The sequence below is a fragment of the Macrobrachium rosenbergii genome, unplaced genomic scaffold (assembly GCF_040412425.1).
Source record: "Macrobrachium rosenbergii isolate ZJJX-2024 unplaced genomic scaffold, ASM4041242v1 13890, whole genome shotgun sequence".
In the NCBI taxonomy this organism is placed as follows: Eukaryota; Metazoa; Arthropoda; class Malacostraca; order Decapoda; family Palaemonidae; genus Macrobrachium; species Macrobrachium rosenbergii.
The window spans coordinates 105,001-121,754 of record NW_027100720.1 but is presented as its reverse complement, the minus strand read 5'-3'; the positions used below and the strand labels follow the sequence as shown (position 1 = coordinate 121,754).

At 36.8% G+C, this 16,754-nt stretch overlaps 1 long non-coding RNA gene across 8 annotated transcripts in view; it reads right to left on the bottom strand.

Annotated features, from left to right (window-relative positions):
- Positions 1-2,217: 2,217 nt before the first annotated feature.
- Positions 2,218-16,754, bottom strand: part of LOC136837906 (uncharacterized) — a 91,382-nt gene continuing 76,845 nt past the window's right edge. For 5 of the 8 annotated variants that reach the window (XR_010852806.1, XR_010852809.1, XR_010852808.1 and 2 more), the window contains 2 exons: positions 7,600-7,716; positions 2,218-6,230 (listed from right to left, as the gene is read on the bottom strand). This is a non-coding gene — a long non-coding RNA (uncharacterized lncRNA). Of the gene's footprint in view, positions 6,231-7,599; positions 7,717-8,107; positions 8,323-16,754 lie in introns of those variants that run through there. The other 3 variants (XR_010852811.1, XR_010852812.1, XR_010852805.1) reach the window with 2 other exon arrangements.

Genomic DNA, 16,754 nt, shown 5'->3' with positions numbered 1-16,754 from the left:
AGACATCCTAACTTCAAATCACCCAAAGGAATGTCCCAATTAGCAACTGGACATTCCTCCCTAATCACCTGGCAATGGGATGGATTTTTGTAAGGCGTATCACACAGAACCTAAACTGGCCTGGTGGTCCACGTGTACGGTGAAGGCTGACGTTAGTCCGACCTGCTGTCCTGCTGGGGGAGGAAGAACGGGGCAGGAGGACATTAGCTTTGCACGTCTCCGACCATTTACCTGACTCAATCACTTACATTGAATGGTGTCGTTAGGCCTATAAGACGAAGTGGTGGGAGTGCCTCAAGGCGCTCTTGTTCCACCTGAAGGAGTTTGGGTCACTTGTCTGCTTTTGGGGGGACTGTATGTGTCTTGGTGTAATTAATTGCTTTTGTTGTAACATGGACAAGAGGATGACTTGTCATTTGAAGTAAAATAAAGTTAATTAGCTTTTGTTTGGTTTATTTGTGAAATTCCTGTAAAATTCACTTGCTCGTAATGACGTGTGGGAGTGTAAATGAATATTCTATACTTTTAGAATGAATCTTTTAGATGAAAATATCATGTAAACTGAAAATAGCACCAAATAAGCATATAACTTTCAAAGTCTTGAATCTGAAGTTACTTAGAAATTCAGTTCTGAATAATTCAATAGTGTGCATATCCAGTTACTAGGCTAAGCCTAAAGAATGCAGCTGAAACGTTTAAAATAAAGCTAAATTTTTCATTGAAAATGTAAAGAAGTAAAATGTATAAAAGAAGAGGTTGCAGCAGATATGCGAGTTTAAGAGCGATTGAAACTAATCACCAAAAACCATGTAAAAATACAATACATAAAATGATTTAATGTGTAAATTTCAGTAAATAAAAAATGCCCATCATATGGAACATGGTGCTTTACAAGTTATAATTAAATGCATTGTATCATCACATTCACATGGAAAAAGTTGGTCAGGCAAAGGTATTTGAAGGAATGAAATCCACAGTATTGATAAAAATATGAAGTAAAATTGGGATAATTTCAGTACTAAAAAATTCATCTAAATAGAACTAGCTTAAGAAATAAAAAAAAAAAGTCACTCTTATAGAGCATATCTACATCAGATGGGGTGTTACAGGACCTTATATCCTGACATATTCCAGCTTTTTGCCGTCAGATTTGACATCAAAATGACAATATTTGTGGCTAAATTGAAGTGTCATGATTTAATTCATGATTAGACTTCAATTTGGCCACCATTACTGACATTTTGATATCAAACTTGACGTCAAATTGCTCAAATATGCCAGGGTGACAGGCTGTGTGAGACCCTTGAAATGTGTTAAGTTCTTTCAGTCAAATCCGTATTGAAAAGAATGAAGTCAGTTTTATATATAAATATTGATGAAAATAAGGATTAAATTAGCCTTATCAATTAATATTTACAAGTAAATCGTCCTCTGCAGCTCTCAAAGTCAAAAATTCTGTCAGGTACTAAGTCAATGTCAGATGGCTAAGACGTTCGAGGTTCTGTTTTCTATGAGGTTCAAAGATACTAAAAGACTCATTTTCTATAAGAAGACGCGAGAGAAACTCTTAAAGACTCGAAACCTTAACGAAAACGGAGACCAGAATGACAAAATGTACGTTTACACCTCGTAGATATTCTTGCAAGTCATCCATAGAGGAACTGGACTTAGGAAATTTTTTGGTGGGTGGGCCATTATACCTCTGGACGAAATGCTGGTGGTTTAAGCATACGGGAATTTCACGCCTTGTTTCTTAAGACACTCCAGGTCAACCAAGCATTTGTCTAAGTACGAAAATACAGCCATGAGAGTAAACGTAAGCTTAGGCGTGTCTTGGTAGCATTGCCACGCCCACCTTAGGCTTACTGTACTTAAACATCATTCTCTGACATCTGAGATGGTCTAGAAAACTGGCAGACATCTTGGAAAGCACGAGGGAAGTCTATACGAGACTCTTCGTCCCATCTCGGCAATCAGCTGTTGTCAGCTTAGAAAACTTAAGCCCTTTGGGTCGGCTTCAAAGTTGGTAACCGGCTGGTTTCATTACCTCCAGCTGAGGGCGCTCTCTCTCTCTCTCTCTCTCCCTTCGGGGCATTGCAATGCTGGCTCCAAGGAGTAAAAAAAAAAAAAAGTATTTTTCATTATCACGAGTATTCTCCCCAATATGTCTAGTTAATTTATTCAGGGTTTGAATAAAAGAACGTCCGATTACCTGTTAGTTTTTATTTCCTCTATCATAGACCTACAATGTTTACACAAGAATGCTTACATCACCTATGACGTCATGTGAAAAGGGTTACCCTTTTCATTGAATATATACCTAGACCTCAGCATGCAGTGACGTCACAACTATGACGTCATCAATTTCTCGACAATACCTTTAGCTATATGCAGTGACGTCACAACTTTATGACCAACGACACTTCATTACCATTACCTGCATGCAGTGACGTCACAACTATGACGTAATCACTGACAGTAACTTTAGCTGCATGCAGTGACGTCACAACTATGACGTCATCTAATTTTTTTCCATTGTACCCAAAGTCAGATCTATAAGTTTATGCCCTTCTAATGGGCCATTTTTTTCATTTATTTATTTACCTTTACCTTTGACTTTTTCTTCCAAATGCTTCACATGCTACAGCCGCCATCTTTATGGCTTATAGTCTGCCTTATAGGCCTAAAGTTTACTTTCATCTACAACGTTTTAGTTTATCTTTCTATTACTTAGTTTTCTTTCATATGCCAATCTTTTACTTGGCTTATTATTCTTACTTAAGTCTTTAGTACTTTAATGTGAACTGCTTTATTCAGCTTTGTACCCTGATAGAGGGAATTTTTCTCCCAGCAAGTCATCTTTGACCTTTGTAGGAGAACTTATCTTTCGTCTTTGACCTCGGTACTGTTTTATCTCAATCGCAATTTTATGATTTATAGTGACAGCCCTCTGATCGGTGATTTTTCACCTGTAATTATCACAAAGTGAAACTGACAAAACTAGACAGATGAAACGAGTGTGTCTTGCAAACCAACCATGTTTCAAAATTGCATAAACGCCACAGCTTCAAAAATATCTTTTTCTGCCAATCTTGGCACCAAATCTAACTCATTTCCAGTAGTTTTACCAGTGAAACCTGTGGTATCCAAGGTATACTTCGGTTAGGAAGAACTGGGGTAACTTGAACAGAACTGGTGTCAACAAAATATCTCTGAAGAATGCCAATAGCTGCATTCAAGAACAAGCTAGACAAGAAAGCGTGGTGCCTACCAAGCAAAAGCCACTAAAAATTGCTTGAGCACATCAAGGAATATAGCCCAATGCAAAAAGACCAGGCGGTTCGGCATAATGGTGCCACAAACATCATCTAAAAGATGCAGTTTCAATCCATACTGTGTAGGAAAGGCTTCTGTCCCAACAATATCCTGCAGCAATGTGAGTTTTGCTCTGGGAAACATCCTCCTCAAGAAGCAGATTCTTGAACACAACAAAATCAAGCTGATTGTTAACACATGTCAGACACAGGGGCACTCTTTGGCAGTAAATATGCCATCTTTTGGTACCATACATCAGTCCTTCTTGATGACATACGCCCTGAAGGAAGGTCTGGACTGGACAGGACATCTGACGTGGGCAAAAGCAATGGAGCCCATACCTACCACAAAGTGTAGGTCAAAGAAATGGTAATCCAAGATCAAGTCAGAAGATGGAGAGCTTTCCAAGCTCTAGTAGAAGGCAGTTACAAAAAACCATCTCGTTCTATTATGTACCTGGTTTCTGAAGAGAGGGAAAACCCCTATACTTTGTTGCCTTATGAAAACATGAGCACAGAACACTCACAGAACAACAATGCTCACTGAAACCTACCTAGGACAAAGACCACAGGACGAAACGAGGTATGATACACAAAAGTACAGTGGCTAGTGTAGCCTACACTGCACTTGACTCCAGTTGTGTGGCACTCTTAAAATATCATGCCCATGAGAAATTGGCGAGTTCATGGCCCATCAATCTCAAGACAGATGGAACACCCCAAAATAATCTGGCCATTCAACAAAGCTCTACACTTGCTATCACCAGGAAACTTTTGCAGAATAGCTAAAAGGGCCACAGACCTATATGGAAAGTCTTGGCAAAAAGACAACTACCAAATATTCTAAGCTTTGCACAATAAAGAGAGGACAGCAAATGGAAAATAAAATCAGCCAACCACAAACGGATTCAAAGACATCAAAACATTCTCAATTAGCCAAACACTTTAAACTCAACTAACTACCCAATTCTGGACGTTCCTGAACAGCAGAAAGGTAGCAACTTTCAAGTCCCTGGGTCAATGAGCTACAGAGAACCATTGCTGGCAGATTTCCGGCAGGAACAGTAACAAGACAAGATGCTCAGGCAACTAGTCCTAGTCGCAGGAACACTTAATCTTGTACAAATGGGATGCTTCTTTCCTTCTCAAGGACTTGGAAAAGGCTACAAAATAAACCTAGGTACCAAAAACACAGGAAACCAAAAGACTGTCAAGTCATCCTAAAGGATTTACAGTCTTTGACTGTGATTGTAGCCAAATTTCAAAGCACTATCAACAAAAAAAATTCAAAGCAAACATAGCAGGAAAACCTGTTACCCTGAGAGAAACGAAGTTATACTTGTAGACTTACAGCATACATGGAAGTCCATCCTTATGAACACAACAAAAGGAAGTTTTAAAGACCCACATCACTTAAAAACACAAGGAACAAGGAAGCTTCAATGTCTACAAAGACATAAAGCAATGCAGAATTACATGTTTAGCCTAACTTACAAGAAACTACACAAGTCACAACAATAACCACCACTGCCAAAGAACAGGAAAACAAATTAGACGGTTAAAAAACTGTCAAATGAAAGGGTTAATCCAATTTCTTAAAGAGGACACAAAGCAAAATGAATCTTCCAAGTAAAACAAGAGCCTGGTGGATGTAGGTCAGATATTTTCACTGACTCAGAATAGACAAAGAGTTTAATGTGCCACAAACCCTCACCTGTATTTCGTAACAAAGTTTGTAACATGAAGTGTAGGACAATATACATGTTGGAACTCTTAACTTTTGGTCAGATATCACAAGAAACAAAAGGAGTGAAATTCTGTCAACAACAGCCCAGAAATGTCAGCAACAAAGAACCAGGACTGGATTACACCATACAGAAAGAGAGAAACCTATAAAAATCAAAGGGCCAGGTATCTCCCAACTGCTCACTTACAAAAGCCACCTGAGAAAGAAACATCACAGCTTTGAAAAGGGGAAACTGGATGTTTCTACTGAAATAGCAATGACCAGTGAGTTAGTTATCACAAGAAACTAGTCATCACAACAATACGAAGTGAAGGGCAGCTCATAATGAGGAACAATGAATGTATATATACAAGACAAACCCTGTTTTGTCTGGCCCTTAAGTAAATAGACAACGAAGCCATCAATCGTTGACAAAAACCTGATATTGAACTACAAAACTTCATCAAAACAAAATACTGTTAAGGATTTCCAAATGGGGAAAGGTTCCCCACTCTCTCTCTCTCTCTCTCCCAATCGCTTACCTTCTTGATTTTGAGGTTTGTTTTCATTTACAAACACAAACGCAATTTTTATTTTGACAAAAAAAAAAAAAAAAAAAAAAAAAAAATCTTAAGTTAAAAGTTCCTGGCAACAAAACTGACGATAGTAGTTTTCTATAGCAACTTATGCACTGTATACCAGTTCAACTATTCCCTTGCAAAACTTAAAAATGCAAATTTACATTAGATCATAACTTCTCCTTTGTTACTTTAAGGCGGACATTTTTACTTTCACAAGCACAAACAGTCACTTGAAAGCAAGAAGTGTAGTCTATAAATCTTAAGGGAGTTACCAGCTGAAGATGGAACTGCATGATATTTAAGAAAACTGGTCAAATGGAACAGTTTTTTTGAGATATTCCTTTCTGACACTGCCTTTCTGGAGAGAGAGTTAACGGTTACCCACATATGCAATAAAACACTCTTTCAGGCCACACTATGAAAGATTTCCACCCTCCAGATAGATTTGCAGTCAAAATATCCCTCTTTCAATGCACATCGAACTTGAAGGGTATGTCTTGAAAAACAAATTCTTATATTCCTTCTGCTGGATTCTATCAAATCTGCAACGTGTCATTTCTAGTGAAGAGTGGTTGGTCTTGATGGTGAAACTGTCCTCTTCATACATACCTGGAAAACAAAAACATACTTCAGTATTCAATGCATGTCCGTTATCTCAACACTTCTGCATGTTTTCTATATAATTAACACATTATTTGAACTCATTTCAAAGCACTATCAAACTTTGTCTATAAAGATATCAGGAGATACAATAAAGAGAGAAAAATTAGACGAAGCTATGGAGAAATGAATAAGATTGCAGGAGCATAATATCTTAAGAGCATAGTAAAAAGGTTTAGGATCTTCACAAGAAGGACTTTGTTGTGTCCACTGGTAGGACCCAGAGGGCCAGAGTTCCTGGACAAGATGAGGATTCAGGGAATTAGAAGCTTAATACTGAAGGTATTGAAGAGGGCTATAACTTGTTTACTAACACATCAAGAATGAGGGCAGGGGGCTACTGATAGGAACCTTAAATTGGGGGCCCCTTAAAGGGGATGTTCTTGAACCAGGTAGAAAGAGTGAGTGAGAGAGAGAGAAGCATCTTGAAGGGGATGTTCTTACTGAGAGAGAGAGAGAGAGAGAGAGAGAGAGAGAGAGAGAGAGAGAGAGAGAGAGAGAGAGAGAGAGAGAGAGAGAGAGAGAGAGAGAGAGAGAGAGAGAGAGAGAAATTTTAAACAAGTGTCAAAAGTCTAGTATTAAAATCCTTAGCTTTGGCAGAGCCATCTAAAAACAGTTTGCTGTAAAGAAAATTATTATTATCTTAGTTAGTAATACACAACAATTATAAAACCTCGGCTACTCATGAAACTAAGCCTAAACAGCATTTCTTTAATGTTTATGCTGGTGGCTGTAATCAGATATCTTTAAAATAAGACGTCCTTTACCATATTTGTACAAATAGGGACAAGTCGTGTGTTTATCTAATAATATCCATGGGTCAGACATCTGGCTAAATCAAATATGATACAAAATGACTTGAGGAAAAATATTACATTATGAACAGCATGATTCAATTATGATTGAACCACTAACACCTAAAGCTATATTGGTCATAACATAGCCTTAAGAAAAAAATATATCATGAACAGCATGATTCAATTATGCTTGAACCACTAGCACCTCCAGCCATATTGGCATAGTCATAACAGCCACAGCTTGGCAAGCTGTGCCTGCACTCTCCTTTAATACCATAGGTGTTGATCCACACTTAAATTTCCCACTTATAAAAGGATATACTTAAAGAAAATTTGTATAAGTCAAAGACATCCCATTCCTAAATAGACTGACTGTCAATCAATTAAATTTCTCCTCTCTAGTACCAACAGATACATTGGTCTAGTCATAACAGCCACAGCTTTGCAATTTTTGCCTGGAATTTAAAGCTGCTGATCCAAACTTGAATTTCACTCTTACAAAAAGGGTGGACAGTACTTACTAAATATTTGTATAAGTCAAAGACATCCAGTTCCTCAAAAGATTGACCACCAATCAAAAGTTCTTCTCTATTGCGTGCCTGGCAGGAAGCTTCTTCTTGGAGCAAAGAATTGCACAGCTGGAAAAAAGGAAAAATAAGTGGGCAACCATGTTGGAAGGGAGGAAACTGATAAAAAAAAAAACACAGAAAACAAGAAGTGATACAGAAAAACATTCCTCTAAATCTTATATATGAATGTCTGGGCTTCTATTAATACCCACAATGCAAAGGCAAAAAGGTATGATATTCAATGACCTTGATTCTTCTGATATGTGGACATTTACTTTAATATTTACTGAAAAACATATAAATAAAAATTAAACTTAATACAAATCACCAGAAAGGCTAACAGTCAAGTAAGAAGGCCAGAAAAAAAGCTGATATAATTATGTGGGATTATGCAGACAAAAACCAGGGTGAAGATATAAAAAAAATATGTGCAAAAATAAACCGTTTTGATCATAATTACCATTAATGGAATGGACGCCATTGCCTCATTCAAACCTGTCCTGGGATGCCAGTGACAAGTGCCTTAAGTACAATACCAGTGATGAACACAGCTATGGGACTCTGTCCTGGGATACCAGTGCAAGTACTGTACCAGTGCTCAACACAGCTATGGGATTCTGTCCTGGGATACCAGTGCAGGTACTGAAGTGCTGAACACAACTATAGGACCCCATTCTCTCATTTCTGAAAGGAATAATATTACGTTAAAATAAAGTTCACCAAACATATGTCACCAAAGCAGAAAAAAAATCAATACCTTAAAATATATACAAGGTCCTACAAACTCTATTTCTGCCTGAGTGTCTAGTTAGATCAGAATACCCAAGTGGCGTGAACAATTATTGATATTTGTGCATCGAAACTTAGGAAACAATAAGGGATCGAATTCTACTATAAGAGAAGAAAGTAGGAGAGTCAGAGTCTCTTACGTAGTTTAAATAGGATTCAATACTAAACATGGTTTAAATATTACGATACTCATACGTAGCAATATTGAGCAATAATGGAGATCTGAACACGCCCACCCTACGATATCTGACGCGCCATTTAACCCTTTTTTTAAATATCTGGCTTCATTATACGATATTAATAAAACTCAATTTGCTTCATTATGATTAAATGTGTAGGTAAATGTTGATATGGGTCCAGATTTGGTGGAAAACAAACCCCCTTCCCTCATGCAAACAGACCTGGCTATACACTCTTAATGTAATAAGTATGTTAATATCTGGCTTAATTATACAATGTTGATTAAGCACCTTAGCATAATTATGATTAACTTTGTTAATATATGTCCAAACTTACCGGAAAAACAACATACCCCTCCCCCCCATCAAACATGCCTGGCTACACACTTTTAATGTAATGACATGTATTCCAATACCACATATGTTGCAATGGGTTATTTACACAAAGAATACGATATTGATACAACACCTTTTGCTTAATTATGATAAAATATGTTGGCAGAGGTTCCAATTTAGTGGAAAACCAACATAACCCCCCCCCCAACAACATGACCTGGATACACACACACTTTTAATGTAATGACAAGTATTCCAGTACCACATATGTTGCAATGGGTTACGTTACACGGACAAAGAATACGATATTGATACAACACCTTTTGCTTAATTATGATAAAATATGTTGGCAGAGGTTCCAATTTAGTGGAAAACCAACATACCCCCTCCCCTCCCAACATGACCTGGATACACACTTTTAATGTAATGACATGTATTCCAATACCACATATGTTGCAATGGGTTACGTACACGGACAAAGAATACGATATTGGTACAACACCTTTTGCTTAATTATGATAAAATATATTGGCAGAGGTCCAAATTTGGTGGAAAATAACGCCCCCCCCCCTACCCAACCCTTCCCAACTGGAAAAACAACCCCAACCCCCTCCACCCTTTCCAACAGACCAGGCTGGCTACAAGACAACATTATCTCTTACCTACATACGAGACATTACATGCCAGTATTCACTTGTAATGGAAGGACAAGTATTGCAATACGACCCAATACGTTGCAATAAGTAAAACGAAAAAAAGGGTTGAATATACAGTTGACCAATGTAAAATACAGAAAAAGATCAAACTTGAAACGGCTTATGAAAGACTATTCTCTAATAATGTCCTGATAATGATGAGAGAGAGAGAGAGAGAGAGAGAGAGAGAGAGAGAGAGAGAGAGAGAGAGAGAGAGAGAGAGAGAGAGAGAGAGCCTCTCTATCTACACAAGCCTTCCGTGATTCGCAACACTTATATGGAAAAGTTTTCCAGTTCAAACAAAAATGCCAGCGAGTTTTTGCTAAATCCAGGCCGATACGAAAGCATTTCTCTTCAAGTAATATAAAAACACACTTATAAAATTCACTAGTTGCCGGGAAATGGCTGGTAATAACACGGCACCTTCGGATAACTGGAAAAGATCGATACATTTGGATAACCTATACCACATGTCACAGAAAATCATTTAGTTTAGCCCACCAGCTACGTACGATAAGTCCAGCTCTCAGTTTTGATATTCGAGTCAAGTGATAACATTTAATGAGCCACTCTATACTGTATTCGACGTCCCCATCATCATTTCCCATCAGAATTAATTGTAATATGACTGACTATATGGATACGGAGAACGCTAACTTTTACTAATATAATCGGTAATAATCAGCTTTATTTCATAACCATTCAACTGTTGATTCCCGAATTCCAAATTTACCACGATGCTCTTAAACAATAAACAGTAATAATATATAACAATATATAACAGAAAAACAATATATAAAGTTTAGTTTATATAGCAAGAATGTTCACAGTTTTGCAGTTTAAAAGTGTCACAAAATCAAAAAGGCTTTTTTTTTATTGATACTTCAGATCACAATACATATGAGTTGCTACAGCCTATAAATACTAGACTGTAATGAGCGATTTCATCAAATGCAGGCCTTAAGGCCCTAACTACGAGAGAGAGAGAGAGAGAGAGAGAGAGAGAGAGAGAGAGAGAGAGAGAGAGAGAGAGAGAGAGAGAGAGAGGGTTTTCAGTAGAGAGAGAGAGAGGAGAGAGAGAGAGAGAGAGAGAGAGAGAGAGAGAGAGAGAGAGAGAGAGAGAGAGAGAGAGAGGGAGAGAGAGAGAGAGAGAGGAATTTTCGAGAGAGAGAGAGAGAGAGAGAGAGAGAGAGAGAGAGAGAGAGAGAGAGAGAGGTGTTCAGTTCAGAGAGAGAGAGAGAGAGAGAGAGAGAGAGAGAGAGAGAGAGAGAGAGAGAGAGAGAGGGTGTTCAGTTGAGAGAGAGAGAGAGAGAGAGAGAGAGAGAGAGAGAGAGAGAGAGAGAGAGAGAGAGAGAGAGAGAGAGAGAGAGAGAGAGAGAGAGAGAGAGAGAGAGAGAGAGAGAGAGAGAGAGAGACCTAATGACCTAACAGGTGGGCGTGGCAGTCTCTTCAAGCTGTCAAACTTGAAACGGCTAATGAAAGACTAAATTGGATAAGCTTTCTCTTACTTTCTAACAAAAGCTACGCAGACAGGGTTGTATAAATGCAAAAAAAAAAAGAGCAAAGCGCGCGCGTGCGTGCGTAAATTTCCCACACCTATCAACTAGCGTCCACAGAGAAACTGGTGCAAAAATTTGGACGCAATTCAAGTGTCCTTTCCTGCTTTTGACGGCCGTGTTCGAAAAGCGGCGTCATTACATTACAACAAAAACCTTCAATTAATCATTTAAAAATCTGTCCCGAACCTGAATTAATGGCCATACCTTTAAATAAATTAGCAAATAATAATTGGGTCTCACTATAAACCGTCGTCCACCACTCGGTAAGCAAGCAATTCACCCGTGATCACGGTTGTTCCCCTAATTTAAGCAGTATGTCGCAAATTCGTGACGATAATCCAGCCTGTAATCAGTCTAGTCACCTTGCTCACAGACTAATAGATGAATCAAGTTACGAATTGGCCATATTGATTCAGCAAATACTTGGCCGTTGATTACTAATGTCCCCCAAATTGAAAAACTGTAAATAAACCTTAATTTTTCGTGGATTTCCACCACTAGAATTTTGCTTTTATTCTCAAATATTTGGAGCTGAAATTGGAATATAAAACTTAGGCCACAGGCCAAGAGATATGATCTAGGAGGTCATTCAGCTCTTTAGATAATGCTGAAACAATTAAGACAGGACGGAAAGTAAGATGGAAGAACGAGATTATGAACAGAGGTACAGTAAAAGGAATGAAAGGGGTTGCAGCTAGGGGCCGAAAGGACGCTGCATAGAACCTTAAGCAACGCCTACAGTGCGCCGCGTGAGGTACACTGACGGCACTACCCCCATACGATGATTCTTGGATAATTTTAATTAAACTGCACCTATCATACGCTTCAATTTAGAGATTCGGAGCACAATAAACCGAGACAGCTGGACATTGCCCAAAATAGAAACGTCTGTAGGACCTGGTCTGAGTTGGTTCACTGAGCTCTGCTGTCCACAACAGGCCTCTAAATCCCTTTCAGTAACTTAGTAAACTTACAATAAAAGTTTTGCCAGAGATACATTCAAGAACCTCAGAATATTCACAAATATTTACAAAATCAGTTTTTCAAAAGTATACAACAGGCTTCCAGCTTTGAAGGCCTTGACGACTTACAGAAGTCGTTGGCAAAGTTCCAAATTTCTATATTCTGTGACCAAAATACCCCTTTCCGTAACATTTTCCTGACTTCCAGTGGTTTTTCGAACCTCCAACGTGAAAAATTTACCCTAACAACAAGAGAAAAACCAACTTACCCAGTCCTTAGTTTGAATTTCTTGAGCACCTCTATATAACCACTACCACTCATCATGTTTAGACCTACACTGAGCCTTCCTTCCACTGTCAGGAAGGAATGGCCTCGGCCAATCAGAGGCCTCCACCGTACACACGTTTCTATCGCCCTCTTTCATTGGCTGAAAGCTTCGGTTTTGGGGCAAAGCGTCTTCGTAGACGATCTCCCATTGGCTGGTGGGATAAGAACCAATTTTCGGAAGGTATTTCTGTGGAAAACAATCTCCATCGATATCTAACGTAAATAAATAAATAAATAAATAAATAAATAAATAAATAAATATAGTATGTATGTGTGAGAGTGTGCGTGTGTGTGTACATTATTTTGATTCCAGTGTCAAATCCTTAAAGAACTTTGTATGTTTTAATTTTGATTCCCAGAGACTCAAATCATAATTGATTAGTCTGTAACCTTGTATGTGTTTTGAAGAGAGTTAAAATGGTTATTAATGGACCTCTGAGAAGAGAGAGATGAATGAGAGAGAGAAGAGAGAGAGAACTTAGAGAGAGAGAGAGAGAGAGAGAGAGAGAGAGAGAGAGAGAGAGAGAGAGAGAGAACCCTTGCAAATGAGAAGAGAGAGAGAGAGAGAGAGATGAAACTTACCATGAAATTGAGAGAGAGAGAGAGAGAGAGAGAGAGAGAGAGAGAGAGAGAGAGAGAGAGAGAGAAACCTTGCTGTGAATTTAGAGAGAGAGAGGTTGATGAAACTTACCATGAATTGAGAGAGAGAGAGAGAGAGAGAGAGAGAGAGAGAGGGGTGGGGAGAGAGAGAGAGAGAGAGAGAGAGAGAGAGAGAGAGAAATGAGAGAGAGAGAGAGAAGAGAGAGAGAGAGAGAGAGAGAGAGAGAGAGAGAGAGAGAGAGAGAGAGAGAGAGAGAGAGAGAGAGAGAGAGAGAGAGAGAGAGAGAAACTTAGAGATTGAGAGAGAGAGAGAGAGAGAGAGAGAGAGAGAGAGAGAGAGAGAGAGAGAGAGAGAGAATCAAACCTTGACACTATTGGCATTAGAGAAAATTCACTTAACCTAGGAACATGTTATTTATAATAAAATTCTGTTAAAATTCTTGGAGAAATACTATTCAATACTATTCAAATAGTTTTAATTAAAAAGTGAATGCTTACGCAATCTATCAGCTTATTTTGGAACTAAATTAATTAATTTCATTAATTTAAACCAGAAAAGTGAACGCATACACCACCTATCGTCAAAATGTGGAACTAAATTCTTTAATTTCATTAATTTAATCCAAAAAAGTGAGGGCATTCGCCATCTATCGGCAAAATTTGGCAGTAAATTTATAAATTTATTTAATTTAATCCCAAAAAAGTGAACACATACGCCATCTATCGGCAAAATATGGAACTAAATTCGTTAATTTCATTAATTTAATCCAAAAAAGTGAACACGTCCACCATCTATTGGCAAAATTCGGAACTAAATTAATTAATTTGGATAATTTTTCAAAAAGTGAACGCATCCGCCATCTATCGGCAAAATTTGGAACTAAATAATTCGATCAATTTAAGCCAAAAAGTGAACGCATACGCCATCTATCGGCAGCATTTAGAACTAAAAATTTCATTGATTAATTTCCATCATAAAGTGAAGGCTTACGCCATCTATCGGCGAAAAAATAAATAATTTAACTAATTTAATCGTTGAAATTATTTTCCATTATTTAACTTTATAACGTGCTTTATTCATTTAATCGTTATAGAGTTGAACTTTCATACGCCATCTAGGTTCTGGAAGCATTTTTCCTTAATTTAATGTATTTTTTTATTCAAAATACGAAGAAAATGCGCCTCTATCAAAGTCGTAAATTGAAGCAATAAGTTTACGCATATTTTTTTATCTTATTTAACCCTAAAATGTGCTTTTTTCAGCTTTAACCGTTAGATATTTGTTCTTTAATAGTTTATTTTTATATCGGAAGCATTTTTTCCTAGTTATATGGCCTTTTTAGTTCGAAATACGGCGAAAAAACACAGTCAAATTACGTAAAGAAAATTATTAAATTTGTCTACCATTAATTCTATAAAGTATTTATGTATGTTTTCTTTGATAAGTTTTCTTTAAATATCCAGATGGTAGCGAGTTGGCTTCGTAATCTCGAGGACCAGGTGATTACTGCAATAAAACCGCAAAATTATCTTATACATAAGAACTCAAGTTATTAGAGAACATTTTTACACCAATGAAACATAAATAAAGTAAGAAATAAGACGGAATGAAGCGAAAATAACATACGGATTTCGCCGATTTTTACACGAAACAATACCCCCCACGCCATCTATCGGCGAAAAAAATATTTTAACTTTCCCACTATAATGATACGCTATTTTCGCCTTATTTAACCTTATTTTGTACTTTTCTCAGCTTTAAACGTTATAGCCTTGTTCCTTAGTCATTTATGCACATTCTGGAATCATATATTCCTTAAATTAATGTATTTTTAGTTCGAAAAACGACGATAATACGCCTTGAAAGACAAATTGAAACGGTAAATTTACGCTTATTGTCGCTTTATCAGACCTTATTTCAGGCTTGTTTCAGCCTCCAGTTGACATGGAATTGTTCATAATTAATCTACGCTCATTCTGGAAGTGTATTTCCCTTAATTTAACGTATTTTTATCCCGAAATAAGGAGAAAATATTCCTTCAAAGACGTATAAGGAAATAGTAATTTTACGCTATTTTCACTTAATTTCAGCTTATAAGCGCGCTTTTTTCAGCTTTTAATTACTATAGACTTGTTCTTTAGTAATTTATGCAGATTCTGGAGGAATGTTTTCGTTCCTGCAATGCTTTTTTTAGTCCGAAATACTGAGAAAATACGTCTTCAAAGACCTAAATTGAAATAACACGTTTACGCTATTTTCGCTTTAATTAACCTTTTTTAGACATCAATGCCGCAATAATACGTCTTGTAAGACGTAAATTGAAATAGTACGTTTACGCTATTTTTCGCTTTATCAAAAATTATTTCAAGCTTGTTTTAGCCTTTAATTGACATAGAATTGTTCCTAATCGATTTATGCTGATTCTGGAAGCGTATTTTCCTTAATTTAAGGTATTTTTTTAGCTCGAAATGAGGAGAAAGTACGCCGTCAAAGACGTAAATGGAAATAGTATACACTATTTTCGCTTTATTTAACATTATAACGTACTTTCATCAGCTTTTAATTGCTATATAGTTGTAAATTAATATTTGATGCAGATTCTGGAAGAATACTGCGAAAATACGAATTCAAAGATATAAATTGAAATGATAAGTTTACGTTGTTTTCGCTTATAACGTGCTTTTTTCAGCTTTAAAATGCTATAGAGTTGTTTCTTAATAATTTATGCAGATTCTGGAAGCATATTTTCCTTCATATAATGCTTTTTTTAGGTCGAAAGACAAATTTAAATAAAAACTTTACGCTATTTTCGCTGTTTTAACCTTATAACGTGCTTTTTTCAACCTTTAATTGTTATAGAGTTGTTCCTTAATCATTTATGTAGATTCTGGAAGCATATTTTCCTTGATATAATGGTTTTTTAGACAGAAATAATGCAAAAAATACGCCTCCAAATACGGAGAGGGGTTAATGTTCGTTTTCTTTTATTTTACGTTTTCTATGATAGATAATATGGTTAACTCAACTAAATCTACATGGCAATTATTCAAGACTTATTTCGGTCATATTTCGAGCAAAAAAGACGATAAAACCGAAGAATATTCGTATATATAAGAACTTTAGTTAATAATAAATACTTACACTCCGATTTGGGACGAATAAATCACGTAATAAGACGAAATCAACCGTAAATAAGGTAAATATGGTACGGAATTCGTTGGCTTTTGGACCAAAACAATAAACATCTTAAACATTCGAATTTGAATTAAATCGAAGACTTCAGTTTGAAAGTTTAAATGGCATTTTCTCCTTAAATATTAAAGTAATTTAGTCGCAATCTCTTTCAAAATACGTCAAATACGATACAAAATCATACGTTACAGCAGTAAATTACATATATATCGTAATAAGCGTATTTTAGGCATATCTGGATAACGGGCCTCGGGTGGCTATAGTAACCAGACCCCGTAAAGTGAATAAAATATATATATTTTTTTTTTAATTGAGAGGCGCGAAATATGAATTACGTTGGACGTTGAATGCGACGTTTTTAGATGTTTGACGCGGAACCTTTAAGAAAAATTTAGTTAGGTGTGATATAAGTTTTTGAAATAGTTGTATGAGTGTTGAATAAGTTAGTCAGAAGTTATATAAGGGT